Below are 27,625 nucleotides of genomic sequence, written 5' to 3' on the forward strand. Positions count from 1 at the left end.
CTTTGGAACTTCCTGGCTTGGGCTTTCCCGTAAACCAACACCACCCCTACTGATGTTTTTTGAATATGCCCCACATTGTGCTAGGCACCGATCCCCACAGTCAGCAAGAAGTCTCAGATGGGGCAGCCCCTTTGTCCTTGCCTCAGGCCCCCGCTGGTCCATCAGCACCTCCCAGGCCCTCAGTCGTGCCTTCTAGAACCTGACCAGGAACTCCCATCTCAATAAAGTTGTTATTAAAAAAAAAAAAAAACAAACCCACTCAAAGAGGGACGTCTGGGTGGCTCAGTGGTTGAACATCTTTGGCTCAGGTTGTAATCCTGGGGTCCTGGGATCGAGTCCCACATCAGGTTCCCTTCACAGAGCCTGCTTCTCCCTCTGCCTATGTCTCTGCCTCTCTCTCTCTGTCCCTCATGAATAAATAAATAGAAAAAAAGACACTCAAAGAAATAAAAAGCTCCCATTTAAAAATGTAATAATGCATGTGTAGTCTGGCCATTGGGTTCAAAATACAAGTGGGCTGGGGTAGACATCTGACCAACCTCCTCTTTCTTTTAGGTGACAACCTCCGGTTTCTCTGGAGAACTAGCCTCTTCCCAGTGGTCATGTTGGGAGTGGTAGTTACAAGGCCCCTCCTCCCACGAAGGGGCAAACAACCCCAGCTCAGATTGTGGCCTGGAAATCCTAACCCCGAATCTAACGGTGCAAGAAGCTCTAAGGACTGTGTCACTTGAGAGTTTCCAGCTGACGTCCCTGGAACTGGCCCCATTCCTGTGCTTAGTTTTGGGCACAGCCTCCTAACAGGCTTCTCTTCTGCCTGGGTTAAGCCAGAATGGGTTAAACAGGAGTCACTCACAAAGGGTCAATGTGGCTGATACAATGAGTCAATGTGGCTTAGCAGCGGCTCCTTCCAAATATCCAGAACTTTTAGCATCAATGTTAGTAACAGCAACTAACCGGTGCTGAGCGCTTCCGTGGGGCTGGTGCCGTGCTGAGAACTAGATCTGCTTTCTCTCATTTAACTCAACCCTCACCATGACTTTAGGAGGTAGATACTATCTCGGCTCCATTCTACACAAGAGGGAATAAGGAAGAGAAATTAGGTAAATTTTCTGAGGCCCTCTAGATAATAAGCATGAGAATCACGATTTGAATCCGGGTTCACCTGACTCCAAAATAGAGCTGCTAACCACTGCTCTGTAGTGCCTCCAAAGGAGCCAGCATTGTGGGTGGTTGCCCAGAGAAAGGGGAGACCCAGCCATGACCCGAGGAGCTGAAGATGATGACACATCCCTGCCTTTCTCTGGCAGCGATCTCAAGGGTAAGCCTACAGTTTATTTATTTATTTAAAGATTATATTTGCTTATTCATGAGAGACACAGGCAGAGGGAGAAGCGGGCTCCATGCAGGGAGCCCGGTGTGGGACTCGATCCTGGGTCTCCAGGATCACATGCTCAACCACTGAGCCACCCAGGCGTCTCCTAAGCCTACACTTTAAATGCTCTGTGGCAGAGCTCTTGACCCTGGCTGCATAATGCCATCACCTGAGGAGCTTTAAAACTACTGATGCCTGGGGGCACCTGGGTGGCTCAGTCCTTTAAGCCTCCAACTCTTGGTTTCAGCTCAGGTCAAGATCTCAGGTTCAGGAGACTGAGCCCTGCCCAGGGCTCTGTGCTCAGCGGGGAGTCTGCTTCAGATTCTTTTCCTCTGCCCCTCTCCCTACTCCTGCTCTTCTCTCTCTCTCTCATAAATAAATATATCTTTAGGAAAAACAAAAATAAAACCAAACACTGTTGATGCCTGGATCCCATCCTCTGATATAATTTTGGTCTGGAGTGCTGCTGGGTCATGGGTTTTCTAATTTCCCAGGTGTTTCTAATACGCAGCCATGGTTGCCAGCTTGTTTTTCTAACTTTAGTGGGGGGATACTGGGGCGCCTCGGTGGTTCAGTCAGTTAAGCATCTGCCTTTGGCTCACGACCCTGGGGTGCTGGGATTGAGCTCTCCAAACTCCCTGCGCAGCGGGGAGTCTGCAGCTCCCTCAGCCCCTCCACTCTGCTCATGCACACTCTCTCTCTGAAATAAATAAAATCTTAAAAATAAATAAATAAATAAAGAGGCATATTCTAAACCCGTGGATCCTGTTAAAATGAAGATTCTGATTCGGGCTATCTGGATGGGGCCCAGGAGTCATGTTTCTAATAAGCTGGAGGTGATTCCGAGTGGAGAGTCCTTCCCAAGTGGAAGTCTTACTAGTCAACGTGGTGGCCAGCATCATCTGGAGCTTGTTAGAAACTTGGACTCCTGGGCCCTGCCCAGACCTGAGCGGGAAGGATGAGAGCCCAGGTGATGTTTATGCACATTACGGTGTGAAAAGCACTGTGAGCCCAGTGCAGATTTAAAGGAGGGCAGGTAGGCCGGTAAGGGGATTCAAAGCTGAAGCATCTGAGCAGCATGGAGGGACTGGAGATGTTTAGCTGGGATAAGAAAAAGAAAGAGGCAGGTAAGTGCCTTAGACCTTGGGAAGGCAACCCCAAGGAAGGGGTGGGGGTGGGGACTGGCTTTCTGTGTCCCAAAGGATAAGCTAGTGGTTCAGGAGGACTCATGTCTGTCCATCTTGATGGCTGGTCCCTCTGGGTGATGCTTCTAGTCTTGTCAAGGAGGATGCGCTTCCCTGAATTATGCAGAAGGATTCAATGTTGTAGTCAATGACTCGTAAGTTCCCTTGTGACCCTGCAATTCGGAGTTCTCCAGTTGAAGTGGCAGGACCATCGGGTCACTGGGGGGCCTAGTCAGCACCTGTGGAGCTGAGACATGTTTTGAGGTACAAGTATATGGTCTTGGATCAAAGCTGACAAAAACTAACCTAATGTGGGGAGATGCCCACAAAAGGGAGGCTTGCATCTTGTGCAAGTGTGCATGGGAGATTTTTGGAAGCCCCCAAATCCAGCAGCGGCAACCCCGAAGTTCTCAGGCCCCAAAGCTCCCTCGTATGTCCTGCTGTGATTGGATATGAGGTAGTCAGGTGTGGGCAGGAGACAGGTGGGCAATGAGGAGCCGAAAAACCAGTGCTGAGGCTGAGAACCAGGGGAAGGGTTGCAGGAGGGGGTTTAGCCTGTGCCATCCAGAGAAGAGGGGCTCAGCTCCGGGTTGCCTGGGGCTGGCCCTTTAGACAGAAGCAATTCTGGAAAGGGCAGGGGCAACAGTAGCCTCTTGACTATCTTGTGTGGAAGGACTAGGGTCCAATTCTTTCAAGCACGTGGGCTCACTGTGAGGACCCACCCAGGGCGTGTGCTGGCGTGAGGAGGTCTGGGCCCGGGTGCTCTGTAGGTGGAGCATGACTTGTTAGAGCTTCCTGCTTGGGCTTCCTTTTGCACAGCTCTGTTCCCCTCTGTGTCTGTATGTCTGTCTTTTGTGCCAGTTGGCTCCCCAGACTCTCCAGCTTCCACCATGCTGCGGCATGTCCCGACCCCCAGAGTCCAGGGACCGTGGCCTCATTCCTAGCTCCCCTAGACCAGATGGAGACCTTGGGCAGGTCACGTCCTTTCAACCCGAACGGACTTGGCTTCCATATCAAACACCTGGGAAAACTTTTTTTTTTTTCCTTGATCTTGAAGCACACAGTCCTCTCAGGCAACCTTGTATTTTCTTTATTATTTAGTAGAGTTCTTTATTATTTTTATTTTATTTTATTTCTTTATTATTTAGTAGTATTCTTTCTTATTTGGTAGAGTGAGACATTCAGAGAGACCGTTGTGTGGGGTTTCCAGGAGCCGAAATTCGGGAGCAGTGAGCTGGGCCGGGCCTCAGGGGCCTTCTTGCCTCCTGTGCTTCGGGGGAAGGGCAGTGCGTGGAGGGCTGTGGGGCAGGTTTCTTGGGCCTTACCTGGGACAGGGCTGCTTCAGACCCCCTTAGCCAGCACCCAAGGCAAGTCAGGCGGAGAAGCAGTCATACGTGCAGGAGCAATGGAGGGAGGGGTGTGTGCCTGGGGACTGGCCGTGGTTTCCTGCTTGGGAGGAGCTGAGGGGGGGGCCAAGGCAACCAACATAAATGAACTCCCTGTTGTGAAACGTGCTATGTCCCTCACGGTTATGATTTCACTTAATCCTCCTAAAATGTGAAATTTTTAGAGGAGAGAAACTGACTCCCAGAGATGTGAGTGGCCCTAGGTTAGGCACCCAGGGAGAGGGGGAGGTGGGGTCCTGGGAGCCCTCTTCCACCTCACCTGGGTACCCTCACAGCTCCTCGTGCCCCCTGCGGCGGGGGAGGGGGGGTTACTCGTGTTCAGGTGGCTCAGGTGGCAGTTACACAGGGAACTGTTCCCTTTCAGGTAAGACAAAGGGGCTATTGTTCTCTCAGGCCCATGACCAACTCAGGCTCTCTGGCTTTTACTCCAATTTTTTTTTTTTTTTTTTAAACTGGTTCTTTTGATCCTAGGAAGCCGGTCTTTGCTTTAAGTTACCTTCCAGTTTGTTTTGTGGCTCCTTTGTCTTGGAGGGCTCACCAGGAAGTAATTTTGCTCCAAGTATTCCAAAGATGCACCCCTCCTTTTATTTTATTTTATTTTATTTTATTTTTTTAAGAGATGAAAGTTCCCTTGGCCTGCCACTTGAACATTTTCCAGCCAACACTTTGTGGTTGTAGGGGCGAGGGCTTTCCCCCTTCACCTCTGAAGGGGAGGAGTCCCTGTCTCCACCGGGATCATTTTTTGGCCTGGTTCTTCGGTTCACGCTCTCAGCTCTGCTGACCACTAGATCCCACTGGCTCGCCCTGAGGGCACCTATTACTAATAGGCCAGTGATACTACCACAAAGTCTGGAAGCCAACATATTTATAGGAAACTTCTTGAAGAAGCTACAACTACTGTTTTTCTAAATCAGGGGGTGATTGTAATGCTCTGTTAGCTGATCTCCGGTGGGTCTGAGCAGGCAACATCCTTACGTGATGTCCTGTTACCTCTCAAATCCCTCCAGTGGCTTCCTCTGAAATACCTGCAATGATCTAGCAGATCCTGTGTTTTGTGCCCTACCCTTTTACTGTTTCTTCTCTCTTTAGAGCTCACCCGTGCCTTTTCCTCTGCTCACGGTTGGTTGTGTGCTGGTCCTCTGAGGCAAGCCCCTCCCTACCTCAGGGCCTTTGTACTTGCCTTTCCCCTAGAGAGCCACAGCTTTCTCTTTTTCTGGTGCTTATTCAAATGTGATCTTCCTTAGGCACTTTCCTGGTAATTCCATACATTTTTCCTCTCTCTGGCCCTTCCTCCCCTTTTTATTTGCCGTATCCCTGACCCTTCTGATGGATCACTTGTTATCTGTTGCCTATTGATTTCCACGAGGATTTAAGCTTCCTGAGGCAGGTTATTTGCTTACTTGTAGAGAAGAGTGCCAAACTAAAAGTGCTCGAAAATATCTACTGGATGAGTAGATGAATGACCGAGTCTCTAAGGCAATGCCTTTGGGGCCAGTTAGGCAAAATAAATATATGAAGCCACTGGAGGAAAAGTCAATAGAGGGTGGGGAATTGAAGCCCCAGGCCCCTCCTAAAGGCTTTAACTTTAAAACCACAGTGATGACAATCAAAATAGTCCTCCCTGCACCCCCACCCCAACCGAACCCCTCTCTGGGCTTAAGGCTGGTGGCCAGACTAGCAGGTGCTCTGGAGCCCAGACTTGCTAGAATTGCGGTTAACAGGGGACTCTGGAGAGATGGCCATGGTTTTCCTTGAGGTATCTTCTGGGTATTTCTGTGAAACTGTCATTTTGTCCATTCTAAAGACCTTGCTGAGGGGTGCCTCGGGGGCTCAGCTGGTTGAGTTAGTGACTCTAGGTTTGAGCTCAGGTCATGGGCTCAGGGTCTTGAGATGGAGCCCCATGTCAGGCTCCATGCTCAGTGAGGAGTCTGCTCGACTCTCCCTCTCCCCCTCAGCTCCCCCACCAAGCCCCCCCTCCAACGACCCCTCAGGTCCCCCTACCTCCAATAGGTAAAATCTTAACAAAACAAAAGCTTGTTGAGACCTCATTCATTCATTACATACTTGTAGAAAATTTTCTCCTGTTGGGTATGTTTCCCAAGGCATTTTATTTTTTGAATCAGACCCTGGGATTCATGTTACTCTGTGGGGTTTCTTTTTTTCCTTCCAGTTAGAAGATATTTTTTTTTAAGATTTTGTTTATTTGTGAGACACACCCACGCACACACATACACACAGGCAGAGTTACAGGCAGAGGGAGAAGCAGGCTCCATGCAGGGAGCCCGATGTGGGACTCGATCCCGGGACTCTAGGACCATGCCCTGGGCCAAAGGCAGGTGCTAAACTGCTGAGCCACCCAGGGATCCCCAGTTAGAAGATTTAGAATTGGATTTGTAACCTTTTTATTAAAGGCCTAAGACTTCCTGGTATGCATTCTGGATTCCATCATTTGTCTTGTCCTTCCTGTTCCTTTGCTGATGCTTTCTTACTCATCCCTAGTTTTTGTTACTTTAGTATATTTTATATACTAATTCTTTTTAGGAAAAGCATGGGTGGAGGTAAATAAATGAACACTAACTTAGGCTTCCCGAAATTTAACACCTCCAGAAGAAATAGAAGAGTTTCCCCCTGCACCCCCACCCCAATGAACACCTTCCAACTGGAGACTGGGAGAGGACTACATTTGAGATCTAACAGGGGAGGGGAAATTAGAGGTTACAGAGGAGGTCTGATCTTCTAGAATAGTTAAGATTTGGAATTTAATTCTTCAGGAGTGATTTCAACCAGCTCTAGAAGATCAGGCCTCAAGCAATACAAAGAGCATCCCGCACTGACCTGGCCAAACACAAGCACTGTGTACAGGTATGTTAAAGAAAGTGCAGCTTCTCCTATTTGGGTGTCAGAGGTGTCTAAGGGTCCTTTCTCCTGCTCACGGTGTGCTCATGACTCACACAAAGGTGGGGGTCCTGCCCCGCAGTGACCAACTCTACTACACCAGCGAGACAGTCACTCATTGACTTATTGGTCCTCCCACTGTCCCCTTCTCAGGGGCTTCCTATTTGTGGTCTGGACAGATATAAGCAGAGTCCTGAGCCACGAGCTGGGTGAGCAGAGCTGTGAAGCTCCCAGCAACCCTGGCACGAGGGCTGGAACCCCAGTGGCATCCTCAGAGGAGAGGTAAAATCTATGTCTAATCTGATTCCATCTACTCAGGGAATGCATCCTGTTTCCCACCCTGGAAAAATGACCATACCCAGAGTAATGTTGAACTTCACTTGCTTTATCCTACTATCTATCTTACCACTTGTATCCATTCTGTGTTCACTTGTTGCAAGAATGCTCCCTCGTCTCCCTCTGGGAGAGCTATAATGCTAAACCTTGTAAGACCTTGTATGACTGTTGGAAGCTCTTTATGACAATTAGTGAAGGCATGACTCATGCCTAAACTCTTGTTTAAGTGATTGTCTCTTCTGGCTGGTTCTCTTCCTGCTTTCATTACATACACACTCCTCCAATATTAAAAAGTATCTTCCAAAAGTGGTTGGCCCATCTGCTGTGGGGCTGAGAACAAATGGTCAAGAAAGAAATCTTGAGACCTTTTCAGTGCAGAAAGGTGCTTCTCTTATATAACATGAGGATAGGACCTGTGAGCAGAAAGAGCTGCACTAGGATTGTGAGGAGTGACTGCAACTGTATATACTTTTTATGAGTGGGACTTAGGAATAGTGTAAATCTTTAAGGAATTTGGAAGCAAGGCTTCCAGGACCTTGAGGGGCTAGCTGCTGTAAAGATAATCAACATATGTTTGAAAGATGATGGCTCGCTTATATCTTGGGTGAGGGTGTTTACAGTTGTCAGAGGGAAGTAACTAACCAGAGCAAAGCATGGTGGTGAACATGAAAGGGCGTCCTGTGGGAGCTGTAAGTGTTAGAATCTGGATACCTCAAGAATCCTACAGGAATCCTTGAAGACTACAACCCACAACAAAGTCTAGTCTTTGTTTCTTTTTCTACCATCACACCTCCCTACCTTTTCTTTGGGCAGGTATCTAAGTGAACTAGTTTAACTCATATCCCATCTCCCGAGGGCCAGAATTCTATAAATATTTATCTAGCACCTTCTAGGTGCCACATACTGTTGTAGGGCCTGGGGATACAGCAGTGAACAAAATGAAGTTTCTCTGTTCCCATGGAGGAATAAATAAGATCTATAGTGAAGAGGACTATGGAGGTAAATAAACCAAGAAAGGGGAATAGAGTGTCTCTCTGTGTGCGTGTGTGTGTGTGTGTGTGTGTGTGTGTGTGTGTGTGTATAATATGAAAGTGGCGGGGGGAATCCCTGGGTGGCTCAGCGGTTTAGTGCCTGCCTTCCACCCAGGGTGTGATCCTGGAGTCCCGGGATCAAGTCCCACATCGGGCTCCTGCATGGAGCCTGCTTCTCCCTCTGCCTGTGTCTCCCCCCCAACCCCCGTGTCTCTCATGAATAAATAAATAAAATCTTAAAAAAAAAAAAAAAAAGAAAGTGGGTGACCAGCAAAGTTTCCCCTGAGAAGGTGACTTTTCAATAATGCCCTGAAGCAGTGAGCCACTCAGGTAAGTGAGGATGAGGTTCAGGTCATGGAATGAGCATGTACAGAGGCCCTGGGGGAGCCAGGTGTTAGTGTCCCACGTGTGGCTCCCAAGGAGGGCAAAGAAGTGTGCTGAGGGCTATTGGCAGAGGCAGGTTACATAAGGCCTTATTGGGCCTTGTAAGGAATTTGGCTTTGGCTGAGTTGGCAGCTGTTAGAAAGTCATGAGGAACGTATCTGGTTTACATTTTTGCCTGTTCCCTGTAACTGCTATAGAGAGAACAGCCAGGGTCAAGATTAGAAGAAGGAGCCCCATTAGATGGTGGTGTGGTCTTAGGGTGGTCCTACAGAGGAGTCCGCCAAGCTCTCTGTGGCCTGCATGGCATCCTTGGACTGCGGCTAGTCTGCTGTTTCAAACTATCAAAAATATGAAAGATGAAAGTTCTAAATTGGGCTGTTCTCATTTAATTTTAGAATAGAGTTCAATAAAAAAAAGTTCAATAAATGGTGCTATTTAGAATGATAAAAGGACTATCAGTGAATTGTGTTCTATTCTGCAGAAGTGTCTTATACAGACTTTTTTTTTTTTACTGCTTAATTTTCAACTAACTCATGAGTTAGATACCATTACCCATTTTAAGTTACATTTTAAGTAAAGTAACACACAAGATAAGCTAGAAATCAGGCTGAACCCCATGGTATGAAAAGGCAAGGCAAGACAAGACAAGACGCTTGCTCTTCTCTGCCTTGTCTCTGAGTCCATGCGTAAGGCCCCTAGCACATCAGAGCATAGAATTCCTATCCTCTACCCAAGCAGGATCAACACAGCACATTTTGTTCTGTGACTATTTTCTTTCACTAACTGATGGATTCTGGGTGCCCTTTCCATACTCCTACATGGGATCTATCCCCAGTCTTTTTATTGTCTACACTAATTCCAAGGTATGGATGTGTCCCACTTATTTAAAAAAAAAAATTATCTTTAATCTCTACACCCAACATGGGGCTTGAACTCACAACCCCGTAGATCAAGAGCCAGCCAGGCGCCCCTGGTTGTATCCTATTTGAAATAAGATCTGAGTCTTAGAGGATAGGGAGATTTATAAATGAGAACTCCAGTTCAGAGGAGTACAGCGGTAAATACTAGGTCCAGGTCCTTTGACTCCATTCTTAGTTCTTCATTAAGGATGGCAATTCAGGAATAGCATTAATGCATGGAAGTGGGAAGGTGGCGGGAGTATTTGGGGATGGTGAGAAGCACAGTGGGCTAAGAAGTTCCAGTGAGTTAGTGATGAAATCAGAAAGGCAGTTTGGTAGGATCTTGAATGTGTCCAGAAAAGGAATTTAGACTTGATCCAAAGGCAAGGAGAAGAAGCCCTGGAAGATGAGGGTGGGGTTGGGAATGCCTATAACCAATGTGCCCATTCTGTGGCTTGTGATTTATGCAATAAGTAAAAGGGGTATGTGGGGAGAATGAGAATATTTGCATTGACTGAACACTCTGGAATATAATTGCTGGAAGGCCACATAGAATCAGTTCAGCCCAACTACTTTGGTTTGATAAACCTGGAGGGAAGAAGGGCCTTGATCCAAAGTACACAGTTGGTGACACACACCGGACCATGTGACGGAGTGATGCTCTAGCCTCACTGTCCTGTCAACTTGCTGATGACTTATAATGTCATGCCAAGTTTGCCGATGCAGCTTGGAAAAAGCACTAAGTTTAGCATCAGGAAGTTAGTGTTCCAATTCCAACTCTGCCTTTTGCTAAGGCTTTCAGACCCTCCCATGTTGGCAGTTTCCATATAGTAAAACGAAGATGCTGGATTAGAGCCTATGGCTCCTCCCCCAACCCCAAGAGTCTGAATCCTACTTCTCTGTCTTAAAAAAGCCTTTTTGCATCAACTAGCTCATTGAATTCTTAACCCAATCATGGGTGTAGATGGAAGAACAACTGTTCCTTGATATTACAGATGAAGAAACTAGGGTTTGGACAAGGATTAAGGCGTTTGTCCTAGGTTATTCAATGAATAAAGTGCAAAACACAAGTTTCATATTCTTCCGTGTCCTTTCCACTAAAACACACCACTGAAAGAAATAACTTCTCTTTAGTTATGTTTGTTCAGATTTCCTCCAAATGATATTCACCCACAGCTCAGTAGGGGTTCACCTGGGTTTGCCCCAGGAGGTACTCAACATTGTGGATCAAATGAGAGAAAGATAAATCGAGGGGGAAATACCTTTTTTGGAGAAAATAAAACACCTGGTTCTCTGGCACCTCTACAATTCACGTTGTTCTTTCATTCCTTTCCAAACTGTACATCTGATCCTATCCACAGGTCTTTGTTGCTCTGATTTTGTCCACTAAATTCAATGGGAATATGTATTCACCATGTCATCACAACCTTGGTTAATACCTGTATTTTTTTAAGAGATTTTATTCATGCGAGACCTACAGAGAGAGGCAGAGATATAGAGGGAGAATCAGGCTCCCTGTGGGGAGCCTGATGTGGTTCTTGATCCCAGGACCCCGGGATCATGACCTGAGCCAAAGGCGGACCTTCAACCACTGAGCCACCCAGGTGCCCCAAGTTTACTTTTATTATGTGTAAAGTTGAGTCCCAACTTCCCATATGTTTAAGAGCCATTTTTGTTTCCTTTCTATGAACTCTTCATGTTCTTCACATATCTTTCTTTTGAGTTTGTTTTACTTCTCAGTTTCTAGTTCTTTACATATTGGGACATTAGCCTTTTACCCTTATTCTGTGATAGATATTATAGCTCTTTTCTTCAGGTTGCCTTGTTTTTTTTTTGTTTTGTTTTGTTTTTTTAAGATTTTATTTGAGGGACTCCTGGGTGGCTCAGTTGGTTAAGTGTCTGCCTTGGCTTGGGTCATGATCCCAGGGTCCTGGGAACGAGTCCCACATTGGGCTCCCTGCCCAGCAGGAAGCCTACTTCTCCATTTCTCTCTTCCTACTGCTCCCTGTGCTTGTGCTCTGTCAAATAAGTAAATAAAATCTTTTTAAAAAATAAAGATTTTAAGAGAACAAGCATGAGCGGGGGGAGGGGCAGAGGAAGAAGCAGACTCCCCTTTGCAGAGTTGTCAGATTGGCAAAAAAATGCCAGGTTGAGCACTTGCTGGCAGGACGGTGGGGAAATAGGCATTTTCATACATGGCTGGTGTAAGTGCAAATTGGTTCCCTATTGAAAATGTCAAAGTTACAAATGCACACATTCTTTGTTACAGCAATTCAGTTTCTGGGGCTAATCCTACATTGTATGTGTACTTGTATGAAATTATGTATATGAGAATGTATTAGTTGTAGTATTCTTTTCATAGAATTAGAAACGACCCAAATGTCCCTCAGTAGAGGATTAGCCATGTGCATAGATACAGTGGAAAGCTATGCAGTCATAGATTAATGTGGAAAGATGAATTTGTAACTAAAAGACCAAGCAAACAAAATTCCACAAATATCAAGGTGGAAAACAGCTATATACTTACATCTTGTGTAAAAGAGAGTTGGCAGGATGTATATCTCTCTGTCCTCCTAGATGAATTAAAAAACTTATGGAAGGATACATAGAAAACTAATAAAAGTGGTTTTGCATCTGAGGTTGTGGGAAGGGGGTGGCAGAGGAAAAGGATGGGTGGTGGCAGGATTTCTCACTGTATATCCTAAATATTTCTATGTTGAAACATGGCACATATAGAAAAGAACAGACCACATAATGCTCTGCTTAAGTAAATCCTAAAGTGTACACGGAACCCATCCTCCAGGTCAAGACCTAGAATGCTCCACCACCCATAAGCCCTGTTCATCACAACTTCTCCTGGAAAGGTGCCCACTAGCCTGATTATTAGGATGATCCCTGTCTTGCTGTAGAGTTTGATCACCTAGATGTGCATCTCTAGATGTTGGTGTTTGTTGCATTCCTGGATTCACAGTTTACAAACACTCTTGTATTGCACTTCTTTGCTTAGATTCATACATTTGTGTAGAGCTGTGATTAACTTTTTTTTTTTTAAGATTTTATTTATTTATTCATGAGAGACACACACACACACACACAGAGGCAGAGACAGAAGCAGAGAGAGAAGCAATTTCCACGCAGGGAGCCCGACCTGGGACTCGATCCCAGGTCTCCAGGATCAGGCCCTGGGCTGAAGGCAGTGCTAAATCGCTGAGCCACCCGGGGCTGCCCTGTGATTAATTTTTATTGTTGAGTGTGTGATTCCCTTTTGTAAAGATGCCGTAATTTACATATCCATTCTACTGTTGGTGAACACTTGAGCAGTTTTCCATTTGGGCCCGTGATAATGTGATTTATGAGAACTAGTATTTGGTTGTTCAGATGTCAAAACATCTAATTCTTCTAAATATTTGGTCTTTGTCTCACATTCTGGCACATAACTCCTAAAATACTTGGTATTTTCTGAGTGATAGGAGTATCTTTTGTTACTATATTTGTTTTTTTGTTGTGCTCCATTCTTGAAATCCCTTTAGACTCCCTCATTTAGGTGAAATGAGCCCCTTTCTATCACAGTAGGGTTTGTTAACAAGGTGGCTTTAGCAATGCACTGAAGGATGGGAGCTGTTGACAGGAGAACCAGTAGTGAATAGAGGGTTGGAACTTTCATTCTCACTCCCTTAATTGCCAGGGAGGGAAGTAAAGTTGAATTAATCCTTGATGAACAAAGATTTGCAGTCAGGCTTATGTAATGAAGACTTTGTTTAAATAAAAAAAAAAAAAGGATGGGGGCAGAGGGAGACATACCTGGTGGCTCAGGGGTTGAGCAACTGCCTTTGGCTCAGGGCATGATCCTGGGGTTCCAGGATCTAGTCCTGCATTGGGTTCCCCGCAGGGAGCCTGCTTCTCCCTCTGCCTTTGTCTCTGCTTCTCTCTTTGTCTCTCATGAATAAATAAATAAAATCTTTTAAAAAAAGAAAGAAAGTGTGGGTTCAGCAAATTCCTGGGTTGGGGAAATGGAATACTTCATATGCCACCACATTGGGCCCCAAACTCTATAAGGACAGAAGCTACTTTGTTTGGGGCCTCACTGCATGTGCCTGTTCAGGTGCCTTTTAGTACCCTGTGTAATGAACCAGTAATCCAGTGAGTAGGTGAGTTTCCAGAATTCTGTGAGCCACTCTAGCCAATTAATCACACCCAAAGATGAGGTTGTGGGAACCTCCCATCTGTAGCCTGGGCTTGCAGTTGCATCTGAAGCAGGGGGCAATCTTGTGGGACTGGGCCTTTGACCCGTGGAATCGGACACTGACTCTGGGAAGATAGTGTTGGTGTTGCTGAATGATCTGCTCATGCAGGAAATGAACAGGTGAGTTTGGCGCTGCCATGGCCACCAGTTCCCATGGAGAAGTTCTGAGGTGACTGGACAAATTGAGAGCATGGCTCCTGGCTGGCTTTGCCAACAGTGTTGCCCGGCAAACTCAGATAAATGCTTCATAAGAGAAGCCAATAACTCAATGGGTTTGGAAAAGTGAAAGGGAGAAATTTCAGGTGGCAGCAGCCAGGGGGAGGTGGCAGGCTTCAAGTCTTAACAACCGACCTGTGTGCCCACATGATGGACACCTAGAATTTTATAGAGGGGTTGAGGGGGGTACCTGCAAGAGAGCAGTCAGGGAGCATGGGTGGGGACTGGTGTGTATCCAGCCCATGATCCTGGGCAGGGAAGGCAGTGTGGGGGGTGTGGCCTTCTAGGCTTTCTGTTGCTATCAGGGCTTTTCTGGTCTGGTGGTTGGGATATTCCAGTCCTTGTAAAATATGTTCATCAGTGCCTCAAAGTGTGATAAGAAATAAGCACAATGAGTTTTAGTTAGAGCATGGGTTAAACAGTCTTCCCTATTTCTGGTCTTGGCTGTTGGAGTCTGTAGTTAGGGAGCTCTCTTGCTCCACATCAGATTTGAGTTGAATTGTAGGATACCCAGCTGGTGCTGCTGGAGGATTGTTTGGTGGTGTGGGACAGCCCTTCCGCGTATGTTAAAATTGGGTGTGCAGGGATCCCTGGGTGGCGCAGTGGTTTAGTGCCTGCCTTTGGCCCAGGGCGCGATCCTGGAGACCCGGGATCGAATCCCATGTCGGGCTCCCGGTGCATGGAGCCTGCTTCTCCCTCTGCCTGTGTCTCTGCCTCTCTTTCTCTCTCTCTGTGACTATCATAAAAAAAAATAAAAAAAATAAAAAATAAATAAATAAATAAAAAAATTGGGTGTGCAGAACTTAGAGGGACTATGAAAGATAAGGCTCCTGGAAACCATTTTATGCATGTATCTTGGTGAATATGTAACACGTTTCTCTTGCTTATATACCTGGGAGTGGAATTGCTGAGTCAGAGCAGGAATATCTCGAATTTCTGTGGATACTGCCAAACTGTTTTCAAAGGGGCCACAGCAATTTATAGTCCAACCAGCGGTGTAGGAGAGCTAGTTACTTTGCATCTTCACCGACACTTGGTATTATCAGTCTTTCAAACATGAGCCATTCAGGAAGTCTGTCATGGTATCTCATGCTGGTTTTATTTTTTTTTTGTAATAAAAAAGATTTTATTCATTTATTAATGAGAGACACAGAGAGGCAGAGACATAGGCAGAAGGAGAAGCAGGCTCCCTGTGGGGAGTCCGATGTGGGACTCCATCCCAGGACCTCAGGATCATGACAGATGCTCAACCACTGAGCCACCCAGGTGTCCCCTCTCATGTTTTAATTTGTGCTTTCCTGATTACTAATAAGGCTGAACACATTTTCATATGTTTTGGCCATTTGGATATCCTCTCTTGTAAACATCCCTTACTACTTTTCCCCTTTTAACTTTTTTTCCCCCTCCACAGAAAGGAATGTTTTGTTCTACTACAGATATCCTCTTCACCTCTGTGAGTAGTCTTCATTGTCCTCCTTTCTCACTGTCCCTCCCTTTACCTAGTAGCATATTATGCATGCTGTTCTACACCTGCTTTTTTTTTTTTTTTTGAGTTTTTTTAAAGATTTTTTTTTTTATTTTGGAGTGTGTGTATGGAACAGGAAAGGAGCAGAGAGGGAGGAAGAGGGTAGAAAAAGAATCCCCCGGCAGACTCCGTGCTGAGCACAGAGCTCAATGTGGGGCTTGATCCCACAACCCTGAGATCGGGACCTGAGCTGAAACCAAGAGTCAGAGGCTTAAGTGACTGAGCCACCCAGGCACCCCTGTACCTGTCTCTTATTTTACTTTTTAAATTTAAATTCAGTTTAACATATTATTATTTTCAGAGGTAGAATTTAGTGATTCATTGGTTGCATACAATATCCAATGCTCATTACTTGAAGTGCCTCCCCTTTAAGATTTTACTTATTTGAGAGAGTGAGCATGTACACATGTGAGAGCGTGAGACTGTGAACAGAAGATGGGGAAGAAGGAGAGAGAGAGGGAGAAGCAGACTCTCTGCTTGGGGAGCTTGATATGGGGCTCAATTCCAGGGTCCTAGATTCATGACCTGAGCCTAAGTTAGACACTTAACTGACTGAGCCGCCCAGGTGCCCCTCAAGTGCCCCTTTAATGCCCATCACCCAATTACTCCATCCCCCCCCCCCACCTCCAGCAACCCTCAGTTTGTTTCCTATGGTTAAGAGTCTCATATGGTTTGTCTCCCTCTGTTTTTATCTTATTTTCCTTACCCTCCCCTATCTTCGACTGTTGTTTTTTCCTCTTAAATTCTAATGAATGAAATCATGTAGTATTTGTCCTATTGATGGACTTACTTCACTTAGCACAATACCCTCTAGTTTTATCTTCATTGTTGCAAATGGCAAGATTTCATTCTTTTAATGGCTGAGTAATATTCCTGTGTGTGTGTGTGTGTGTGTGTGTGTGTCTGTGTTTGTGTGTCACATTTTTGCTATCCATTCATCTGTCCATGGATATTTAGGGTCTTTCTGTAGTTTGGTTATTGTGGACATTGCTGCTATAAACGCTGGAGTGCAGGTGCCCCTTTGAATCACTGTGCTTGTATCCTCTGGATAGACACCCAGGAGTGCAATTGCTGGGTCATAGGGTAGCTCTATTTTTAACTTCTTGAGAAAACTCCATACTGTTTTCCAGAATGGCTGTATCAGTTTGCAGTCCCACCAACAGGGAGAGGATTCCCCTTTCTCTGCATCCTCATCAACATCTGTTGTTTCCTGAGTGGTAATTTAAGCTATTCTGATTGTTAGGAGGTGGTATCTCATTGTGGTTTTGATTTATATTTCCCTGATGCTGAATGATGTTGAGCATTTTTTGTGTCTATTGGCCATTTGTATGTCTTTTTTGGAAAAATATCTGTTTATGTCTTTTGGCCACTTCTTGACTGGACTTTTTTTTTTTTTTTCTTTTTTTGGGTGTTTGATAAGTTCTTTATAGATCTTGGATACTAGCCCTTTATCTGATAAGACATTTGCAAATATCTCATCCCATTCTGTAGGTTGCCTTTTGGTTTTGTTGACTGTTTCCTTTGCTGTGCAAAAGCTTTTTGTCTTGTTGAAGTCTCAATAGTTCATTTTTACTTTTGTTTCCCTTGCCTTTGGAGACCCGTCTAGCAAGAAGTTGTAGCAGCTGAGGTCACAAAGGTTGCTGCCTGGTTCTCCTCTAGGATTTTGATGGATTCCTGTCTCACATTTAGGTCTTTCATCCATTTTCTTTTGCCATTTTTTAGATCTTCATCACTGAAGTATCTATCTGAACCCTTAGTACATCTTAAAAATTAAGTTTTCTTATTGCTTTGTTCTGAGGGTTCTTCACATGTTCTGACTACAGGTTCTTTTCAGATAGTCTTTGTAAAGCTCTCCCTTCAGTCTGTGGCTTGTATTTTCATTTTTCTTTTTTAAAGATTTTATATTTTATTCATGAGAGAGAGAGAGAGAGAGACAGAGACACAGGCAGAGGGAGAAGCCGACTCCATGCAGGGAGACTGATGTGGAACTCGATCTCAGGTCTCCAAGATCAGGCCCTGGGCTGAAGGTGGCGCTAAACTGCTGAGCCACCCAGGCTGCCTGTCTTTTCATTTCTTAAGAAAGAGCAGAAGTATTTAATTTTGAAATTAAATATATTGATTTTTTTTTCTTATGTTCTTTTCATGCCCTATTTAAGACCTTTTTGCCTAACCTAACCTTATATTTTCTTTTTAGGATTTCCTCTAGACATGATAGTTTTAGATTTAACATTTGGTTTTATGATTTTTTTTTAAGTATGTAAGTATTTTGTTCATATGGATATCCAGCGGTTTCAGGATTATGTATTGAAAAGATCATCTTTTCTCCAATGCATTAATTTGGCACACTGTGTTTTTAAAACTGTTCATATGTACATGAGCTTTTCTGGACTCTATTCCATTGATCTTTTTTTCCATTGATATTTTCTCTCTATGTCAATGTTTTGTGTTGATCGCTGTCCCTTCATGATAGTCTCAATCAGATAGATTAGCCCTTAAATTTGTTCTTTTTTCAAAGTTGTTTTGGCTAATCTGAGTCATTTTTTAAAAGATTTCATATATTTATTCTTAAGGGACACAGAGAGGCAGAGACCTAGGCAGAGGGAGAAGCAGGCTCACTGCAGGGAGCTTGATGTGGGACTTGATCCCAGGATCATGCCTTGAGCCAAAGGCAGATGCTCAACCATTGACCCACCCAGGAGTCCCTAATCTGGGTCTTTTGCATGAATTTTAGACTCAGCTTGATTGATTTCCACAAAAAAAGGCAGCTGAGACTTAGATTGGGAGGAACTGCATTGAATCCAATTATTATTTGGAAAGCTAATGCTAATTGATGCTTTACCTTTTTGCTGACAATCTTAGGACCTTAACATACTTTGAGTCCATTTATACCTCACCTGACTTACATGCTTATTGGCAAATATTTTTGTTCTATATGTATTTTGAACTGCAGAAGTCATTGCTATTTTTATATTTATTTTTTTATTTTTATTTTTTATTTATGATAGTCACAGAGACAGACAAAGAGGCAGAGACACAGGCAGAGGGAGAAGCAGGCTCCATGCACCGGGAGCCCGACGTGGGATTTGATCCCGGGTCTCCAGGATCACGCCCTGGGCCAAAGGCAGACGCTAAACCACTGCGCCACCCAGGGATCCCTATTTTTATATTTAGATTCATTTGTTTTTATTCTGCTTTGTTCCTTCACTTTTATGCTTCCATCTGATCAAATTTTCCAGCCTGAAATTTTTCTTCAATGGCTCCTTTAGTGTAACTGGCTTGTAGCATTCTTCCTGTTTGTCTAAAAATTTTCTTTACTGTTATTCTTGCAGAGCTGATTTAGTGGTCACAAACCCCTTTAGTTTAATTTTTTTTTTTTTTAATCTTGGAAACTCTTTCTCCTATTATGAATGACTGCTTCACTGGGTAAAGTATTCATGGCTGCATAATTTTCCCATGTAGCAGTTTAAATATTTCCTGCCACTTTCTTCTGGCCTGCCAAGTTTTAGTGGACAGATTTACTATTTACTTTATGTGTCTACCCTTGCGGGTTGAGGACCTTTTTGTCTCTAGCTGCTTTCAGAATTCTTTCTTCATCTTTGTATTTTGCAAGTTTCACTATGATATGTCATGGTATTGACCTGTTTTTGTTGATTTTTTTTTTTTTTTTTTTTTTTTTGGAAGAGCATTATATGTGCCTCTTGGACTTGAATGCCTGTTTCCCTTCCCAGATTAGGGAAGTTCTCAGCTATAATTTGTTCAAATCTTCCACCCTCCCACCCCCACTGTTGTCTTCTGGGCTTCCTATGATCTTAAGATACTATTTCATTATGTGGAATCACTGAGGCCCCTAAGACTACCTTCGTGATAGTTCTCTTTTTCAGCTTCATTATTTTCCATAATTTTATCTTCTATATCACCTATTCTTTTGCTTCTTCAATCCTCATTGTGATTATATCCAGTTGATTTTTGTATCTCAATTATAGCATTTTTTATTTCAGCCTGACTAATTTTAGGTCTTTATCTCTGCAGCAAGGGTTTCTCTGGTGTCTTCTAGGAAGCTTTTTTTCAAGTCCAGCTAGTATTCTTATGACTCTTTTTCTAAATTCTTGTTCAGATACATTGCTTATATAGATTTTTGAGCAAGTCCCTTGCTGAACCCAATCCCCACACTCTCTCTACTCCTCTCTCCCTCTCCTTCATGGCACCACAGTTTTCTCTCTCCAATTCACTTCCATGTACCTCACACCTGCCACCGTGGTGGAGATCCGTCTCCCAGTCTTCAGATCAATTTCTTGGGTGTTTCAAGTGATCTAACCTTGTGTTTGAGGATTGAGGAAAGCCCAGAGTTCCCCTACTTCTCTGCCATCTTAATTCCTCCCCCCTTTATTTTTATTCTTCAAGGGTAACTTCATTAGTTATAGAATTTTACTTTGGCAGTTATTCTGTCTGAAGTTTGGTATCTTTTGTATTCTGTCATGTAGGGTCCAATGTTAGTTCTTAGTCTAATTGTTTGGAAGCAGTAAGCCTTTTTCCTATCTGGTTGCTTCCAGATTTTAGGATTTTTCTCTTTGGATCTGGTTGTCTACAGTTTTCCTATCCTGGGTTTATTTATTTTTTAAAGATATTATTTATTTATCTGTGAGAGACAGAGAGGCAGAGACATAGGCAGAGGGAGAAGCAGGCTCCATCCAGGGAACCTGACGCAAGACTGGATCCTAGGACCCCAGGATCACACCCTGAGCTGAAAGCAAGATGCTCAATCACTGAGCCACCCAGGTTTCCCTGCAGTTTTCCTATCCTGTGTTTAGAAAAGGGTTATGTTTAATTTTGCTTGGGGTTTGTAAGGCTTCCAGTATGCGTAGATGTCTCTTACCAGTTCTGCGAAATTCTCTGGTAATATCTTGTCAAAAGTGGCTCCTATCCCTTTTTCTTTCCTTTTCTTCTGGGTCTAAAACCAAACATAAGACCGTTTCACTGTATCCTTTCTCTTAACTCTTGTCTGTTTTTCATCTTTTGACTCTGTGCTTCTATTTGAAGGTTTTCTTCAGAACTGGTGGTCTGCTTGTATTAGCTTTCCAGAGCTTATTGTTAAATTTTGTATTTAGGAAATTTTGTGAGCTGGTTGGTAAACTATTAGTGACACTTATCATGTCTCATCTCAAGTTTTTATACCATAGAAACTGGCAAACACTATAAATGTAAGGATTCTATTAATTTCTATTTACTAGCATAGCACTTTCAATACATTGGCCTGTTTACCCAAAAAGGTTAGGAAACCAGATATGGCCTGGTTTACTGAAAATTCTAACCAGTGGAGATCTTCTATGTTTACTACATATGGGCAATTTAATTTAAAGAATGAATCCATGACTACCGAATGGCATTACACTAAAATTACATAGCATATAACTTCCTTACTTTAGCTTGATTATACATCACAATCTTGATGACTAATATCACCTATAATTGTACAAGCTATAGCTAAAATGGTGTAGGAGATTGGGTTGAATAAGTTCTGATCTAATAACAGGCCTGATTTTTATTTTTAATTCATAGAAGTTTTCCTGTTTCACCTTCTCATTTGTATCTTAAAAGACTAGAGAACATGGTCTGGCAATGGCAGTGGTGAGAGGAGAGAAATGTTTCCTTTTGTTGTAGATAAATAACATGCCAGCTTAAAAGTCAATATTCTGAGCTGATAATAGAAATCTAAGTATTACCATGCTACTGATATCACTGACGCCAAAAGAACTTGAGTTTGGGGATTTCCTGGAAGTTGAAAAATAAACCACTTTTTTATAGATTTTCCCCCTACATTGGAAACATTTTAAATGAGTATCTTAGGGATTTAACCTTCCTGGTTCCATGAAGACAGCCATGGATGTTTTCTCTGCCTCTTTTTTCTTTGTTTTCTAAGGACTCTTACTTGTATGACACTTAATTGGCAAGAGTGCCAACTTCATCTAATATTACTATTTGTTAAAGATTACTCATGTACCTGCCATTCTACAGTAATGTTTTGTTTCTCCTGATTAGGTATATGCATGAATGTGCATTGTGCATAAGAATACAGACACTTGGGATACCTGAGTGGCTCAGTGGCTGAGCATCTGCCTTCAGCTCAGGTCGTGATCCCAGGGTCCTGGGATCCCTCTGCCTATGTCTCTGCCTCTCTGTGTCTCTCATGAATAAATAAATAAAATCTTAAAATACAGATACTTACTTGCACAGGGGCTTGACATTAAATGTATCAATTTTTTTTCTCCTAAATGTACCAGTTCTACATTAACTGGCAGTAGTATACATCTATTCTTATAATTATAACTATTAAGTATTACAGAGTCTGAATTTGCGATCTTGAAGCTTTGAGCCTAAAGCTACCTATGAATCCCTTTCAGCCATTAACAGCTCAAGGTGTCCCTCCCAAAAACCCTCTACTCCTAAATACCTGTGCTTGCAATCTCGATGTCTTTACCACTTTTATGAAAAGTATAATTTTAAGGAAGAGAAAGTGGATCTCCATTTCCTATTTGACATAACTCCTAGATCTGGTTTTTATCCTTAATTGAATTCTGTTTTAAAAATTATTATTATTTTTAAAGATTCTATTTACTTATTCATGAGAGACACAGAAAGAGAGGCAGAGACATAGGCAGAGGGAGAAGTAGGCTCCCTGCAGGGAGCCCATTGCTGGACTCGATCCCAAGATCCTGGGCCAAAGGCAGACAGACGCTCAGCTGCTGAGCCACTCAGGTATCCCTTCTGTGTTACACATTAAATGGCTTCTCTTGAAAGTTACCTGGATCCTTTAGACGTTCAGCCTTGAGTGACAGTCCTTCAAGATCTTTCTAACCTCTCCAGTCTGAAAAGAACAGGTAACTTCTATTTGCATTACTAGATGAGCTTATATGTATTCAATAAACTTGCATTTTAAAACGATCATTACCAAGAGTGCCTACAGTGAATGCAATCAGGAGGAAGCCTCAGACAAATTCAAGGTGAGGGACCTTCTACAAAGTAACTGGCCTGCCCTATTCCAACATAGGTCATTAAGCATTTCCCCAGGTTTTGCATTTAAGATGAAAGGCAAGAGCTGTGACAACTAAATGCCATGCATGATCCGGAATTTTCTTTTGCTAAGGACTTAATACAATTAGCAAATAAATAAAGGTCTGTATAATAATAATAATATAAAAGTCTAAGATAATAAAAAAATCTAAGCATTGCCATACTTTTTCAGCTGAGAATTGGCAATTCTATTTTCAGATTGGCTGGGAGCAGTGGGGGAGACTTTTTCCCTAGGCATAGTCAGACCCAGCCCCTCCCTCCTCACTGAGCCTGTCTTCATGTCAGGCCTCAGCCACTTCAGACTCTGTGCTGGGAGGAGCTGGACCAGGCCACAGCCAGTGTTAGACATGTGATAATATGTCTAATCCCAAGCTTTGTGCCCTCACACCCGTGTCCCAGTGGTCTCCTCTCCACAGTGGCTGTCAATAGCATAACATTCTGCTTAGCCTCAAACTAACAGCATTGCAACTACTGTCAAAACATGATGAACTACAGGAAGGGAGGCCAGCCATAAACCTCTGCCTCTCTTCCCCAGGGTGGAGTGGGGGGGGCAGGGGGCGGTGCAAAGTTTTGCATTAAAAAAAAAATTAGCATTGTATAATTTAGTCTTTAGATTTTAGTAATTGTGTAATTATACTATGGTAACTTAAGACAATGTTCTTATTTTTAGAAAATATAAACCAGGGCAGCCTGGGTGGCTCAGCGGTATGGCACCGCCTTCAGCCCAGGGCCGGATCCTGGAGACCTGGGATCGAGTCCTGTGTTGGGCTCCCTGCATGGGGCCTGCTTCTCCCTCTGCCTGTGTCTCTGCCTCTTTCTCTCTCTGGGTGTCTCATGAATCAATAAATAAAATTTTTAATAAAAAAAATATATAAACCAACGTTTTTTAGGTGTATAAGGTACCATGTCTGTAACTGACCTTTAATGGTTCAGAAAGCAAACAATAGATTTTAAAAATATTTATTCGTGAGAGACAGAGAGAGGTACAGACACAGGCGGAAGGAGAGGCAGGTTCCTTTGGGGAGCCTGATGCGGGACTTGATTCCAGGACCCTGGGATTACAACCTGAGCGGAAGGCAGATGCTCAACCACTGAGCCACCCAGTGCCCCCAAAGCAAGCAATATTTGGGGAATCTCTGAAAGGTATAGGGGAAATACTTGTAAATTTTTTTTTTTTTTTGCAACTTTTCTGTAAGTTGAATTAGGTAAAAGTTAAAAGGAAAACTGCATTATCTTGCAATCTCATTGAAGCTATTTTTAGGAAAGCATGACAAACCCAAATTGAACAAAAATGCCTCTGAGGAGTCCTACAATTGGGTGGCAGATATAGGAATACCTGTGCTGTCCAGCTAAGTTTGCACATGCAGAACAGTGACAGCCCAGCCATCTGTGCCACAATCCACCTTTCTGCCTAACGGCCACTTAATGTGGCTTGTAAAAAGATAATCCTAAATGTTGAACACCCTCTTTACATTAACCATTTCTCTGTTCAAAACACTTCTGCTTAAAAAAAAATTCTGCTTTGTGGAATATCTAAGTGTTTTAGAATTAAGGAAATAGGGCATTGATAGTGACAGAACCTGATGATACAATGACAGGAGGAAAAAGTTTGTGTCAAAAAGCACTCCTAGGTTTCTCATAAAAGCCATCAGTGCCATTTACTGGAGAGACACTGGAAGAGAAATGGATTTGGTTGGAGGAGGAGGTGCTGGTGAATGGAGGGTATATCAAAATCCTAAATGTAGACCTTTTTTAGACAATATTTTGTTTATTCATGAGAGACCCAGAGAGGCAGAGACACAGGCAGAGAGAGAAGCAGGCTCCCTGCAGGGAGTCTGATGTGGGACTCAACTACAGGACCCTCGGATCACAACCTGAGCCGAAGGCAGATGCTCAACCACTGAGCCACCCAGGTGCCCCAACTGTAGACATTGTAAGTCCGAGTGCACGAGACCTCTAAAGAGCAAGGAATGCACAGAGCTAAACTCCAGAGGAGAGAGGCTGGACTTGAAGACATGTGTTCATCACGTGGTCACAGAATACTGGGGGTAGCTGTATGTGTGTGTGTGTGTGTGTTATGAAACAAAGAGTGGGGAAATGCCAGTAAACATCCATTTTTTTCCACATCAGGTGGGTTTCCAGGGATTCAGTACTAGACCTGAGGTTCTGTGGGTGACCTCATCCTTGGCTCTGTAGTAAAGCCTAGGATGTGCTATGGGAGGCCTGAAGGGAAAGGGTCACAGGAGCGAGGCTGCTCAGCAGGTTTCTGGCAGTTATTGCAGATGTGGATTTTTGAAAGCTGACCTTGTGATAGAGGGCAGGAACTCAATCCATATTAGGCATGAAAGTCACTGAATATTGTCCCAGCCTGCACATATGCAGCGTTGACTTACCAGAAGGGATTATAAAGGACTCTACATAATAATTTCTATTCATCTCAAAAGTAAAGCTAATAAATGACCATGACCTTTGCTCTTGTCGTATTCTTGCTGCTTCCAATTAATTCCAAGTCAATATATTTGATAATACCTCTAATTCCCAGGGACAGATGGACTATAAAGCATGCACACACACCAAAAAACACAACCTACTAAAATATTATATTTTTTTACTTAATCTAGACTAAATATCCCCTCACTAGAAATGACTAGAGTGAGAACTAAATCCGAAAGAACTTTCTATTCAGTCGCAGATAAAAAGTTGTAAAATATTTGAGCTACCCAGATGCCCTGAGCTCCTAAGTCTGTTAAGTGTCTCCTTCAGCTCAGGTCCTGATTCCAGGGTTCTGGGATTGAGTCCCATGTTAGGCTCTCTGCTCAGTGGGGAGTCCTCTCCCCCACCCCCCTTGCAAATAGTCTCTCCCTCAATTCTTAAAAAAAAAAAAAAAGTTTAGGGACACCTGGGTGGCTCAGCAGTTGAGCGTCTGCCTTTGGCTTAGGGCATGATCCCAGTCTGGGGATTGAGTCCCACATCGGACTCCCTGGGAGGAGCCTGTTTCACCCTCTGTCTATGTCTCTGCCTCTCCTCTCTCTGTGTGTCTCTCATGACTAGATAAATAAAATCTTAAGTGAGTTCTTGAAACTTTTTTTTAAGATTTCAGATCTCTACTAGGGGAGTGTTCAGAGAAGTCACTTCTGCCTCTATTCTAAGAAACCTACAAGGCTAGGTAGGCTGTGTGACCCATTCTGGCCAATGAAATCTTAGTGGCTTAAGCATTTAAGAACTGTTGAGGGATCCTACAGCTCTCCCTTCTCTGCCACAGAAATATCAACCAAATTTATCTGATCATAGAATACCCTTCGTAACAGCAAAATATACATCTTTTTTCTTTTTAAGATCTATTTGACAGCATGTGATGAGTGTGCACATGAGTAGCACAGAAGGCCTAGGGAGAGACTCTCCAAGCAGACTCCCTGCTGAGCACAGAATCCAATGCGAGGGCTCCCTCTCCTGACCCATTAGATCACTACCTGAGCCGAAACCAAGAGTTGGATGCTCAACCCACTGAGCCACCCAGGTGCCCCAATAAACACAAAGTGTACTTACAATACCAAGGTAGGCCAAATTCTGGACCATAAAAGGATTCTTAATTTAAAGGAATTCAAATGTTAAGGTACATCTTATCACACTGAAATTAGAAATCCATAACAGTGCGGTGCCTGGCTGGCTCATTTGGTGGAGCATGTAGCTCTTGATCTTGGGGTTGTGTGTTCTAGCCCCATGATGGGTGTAGAGCTTACTTAAATAAACATTAAAAAATAATGGAAAGTTAACAAACATCTGCAAATACTTTAATGCTTCTAAATAACCCTTACACCAAAGAGGAAGTCAAAAGTAAAATGAGCAACTTTTGAAATAAATGAAATCACAGTAAATTGATGTATCTGGAACATAACTTAAGCCATACTTGGAGAAAATTTGTAGCACCAAACCTCTATTAGCAAAAAGAAAGGTCTCAAGTCCATTCAGCTTCCACATTAGGCTAGATGAGGAGCAGGGAATGAAACTCAAAGTATGCCTAAAGATGGAAGTAATATCAGAACAAAAGTCAATTATAGAAAAGAGAAACATTCATTTGGGGAGTATAAAAAATAGTGAAAGGGAATAAAGGGGAAAGGAGAAAAAATAAGTGGGAAATATCATAAAGGGAGACAGAACATGAAAGACTCCTAACTCTGGGAAACGAACTAGGGGTGGTGGAAGGGGAGGAGGGCGGGGGGTGGGGGTGACTGGGTGGCGGGCACTGAGGGGGGCACTTGACGGGATGAGCACTGGGTGTTGTTATTCTGTATGTTGAAAATTGAACACCAATAAAAAATAAATTTATTATTTAAAAAAGAGAAACAGAAAATCAAAAGCCAAAACCTGGTTCTTTGAGAAGGTAAAATTGATAAGCCTATAGACTGATCCAGAGAAAAAGACCTAAATTACCAGTACTGGAAATGGAAAAGGCAGCATCAGTACAGATTCTACAGCTAGTAAAAATACACTAAAGGACTATCATGAACAACCTGAGGTCAGGGAGTTTGACAACTTAGACTAAATGAATACGACGTCTCAAGAGAAACAAATTAAAGCTCACATGAGAAGACTGATAACCTGTATATCCCTAAATCTATTAAAACAAATTAGTAGTTTAAAACACACACAAAAGCAGTCTCGAAAAAAAAAAAAAAAAAAGGCAGTCTCGAAGCCCAGGTGATTTCACTGGTGAATTCTACTAGACATTTAAGGAATAGCATCCCTACACAAACTTTCAGAAATTGAAAAGGAGGCAATAGTTGCCATTTCTATAAGGCTAGCGTTTCTGAGCTGCCAAAGCAAGGCAAGGACCTTGCAAGAAAAACTATACCACAAATCTCTCACATGAACATAGAGGCAAAAATTCTTAAAAGGTTAGCAAATCAAATCCAAGAGTATGTAACAAGGATACTACATCAAAACCACATGAGACTTGTCTAGGAATTCAAGGTTAATGTTAAAATATCAATGCATTTCACCATATTAAAAGACCAGGGAAAACACACGATTATCTCAGTTAGATACAGATAATGCATTTGACAAGG

The sequence above is a fragment of the Canis lupus genome, chromosome 30 (genome assembly GCF_003254725.2).
Source record: "Canis lupus dingo isolate Sandy chromosome 30, ASM325472v2, whole genome shotgun sequence".
NCBI classification, from domain to species: Eukaryota; Metazoa; Chordata; class Mammalia; order Carnivora; family Canidae; genus Canis; species Canis lupus.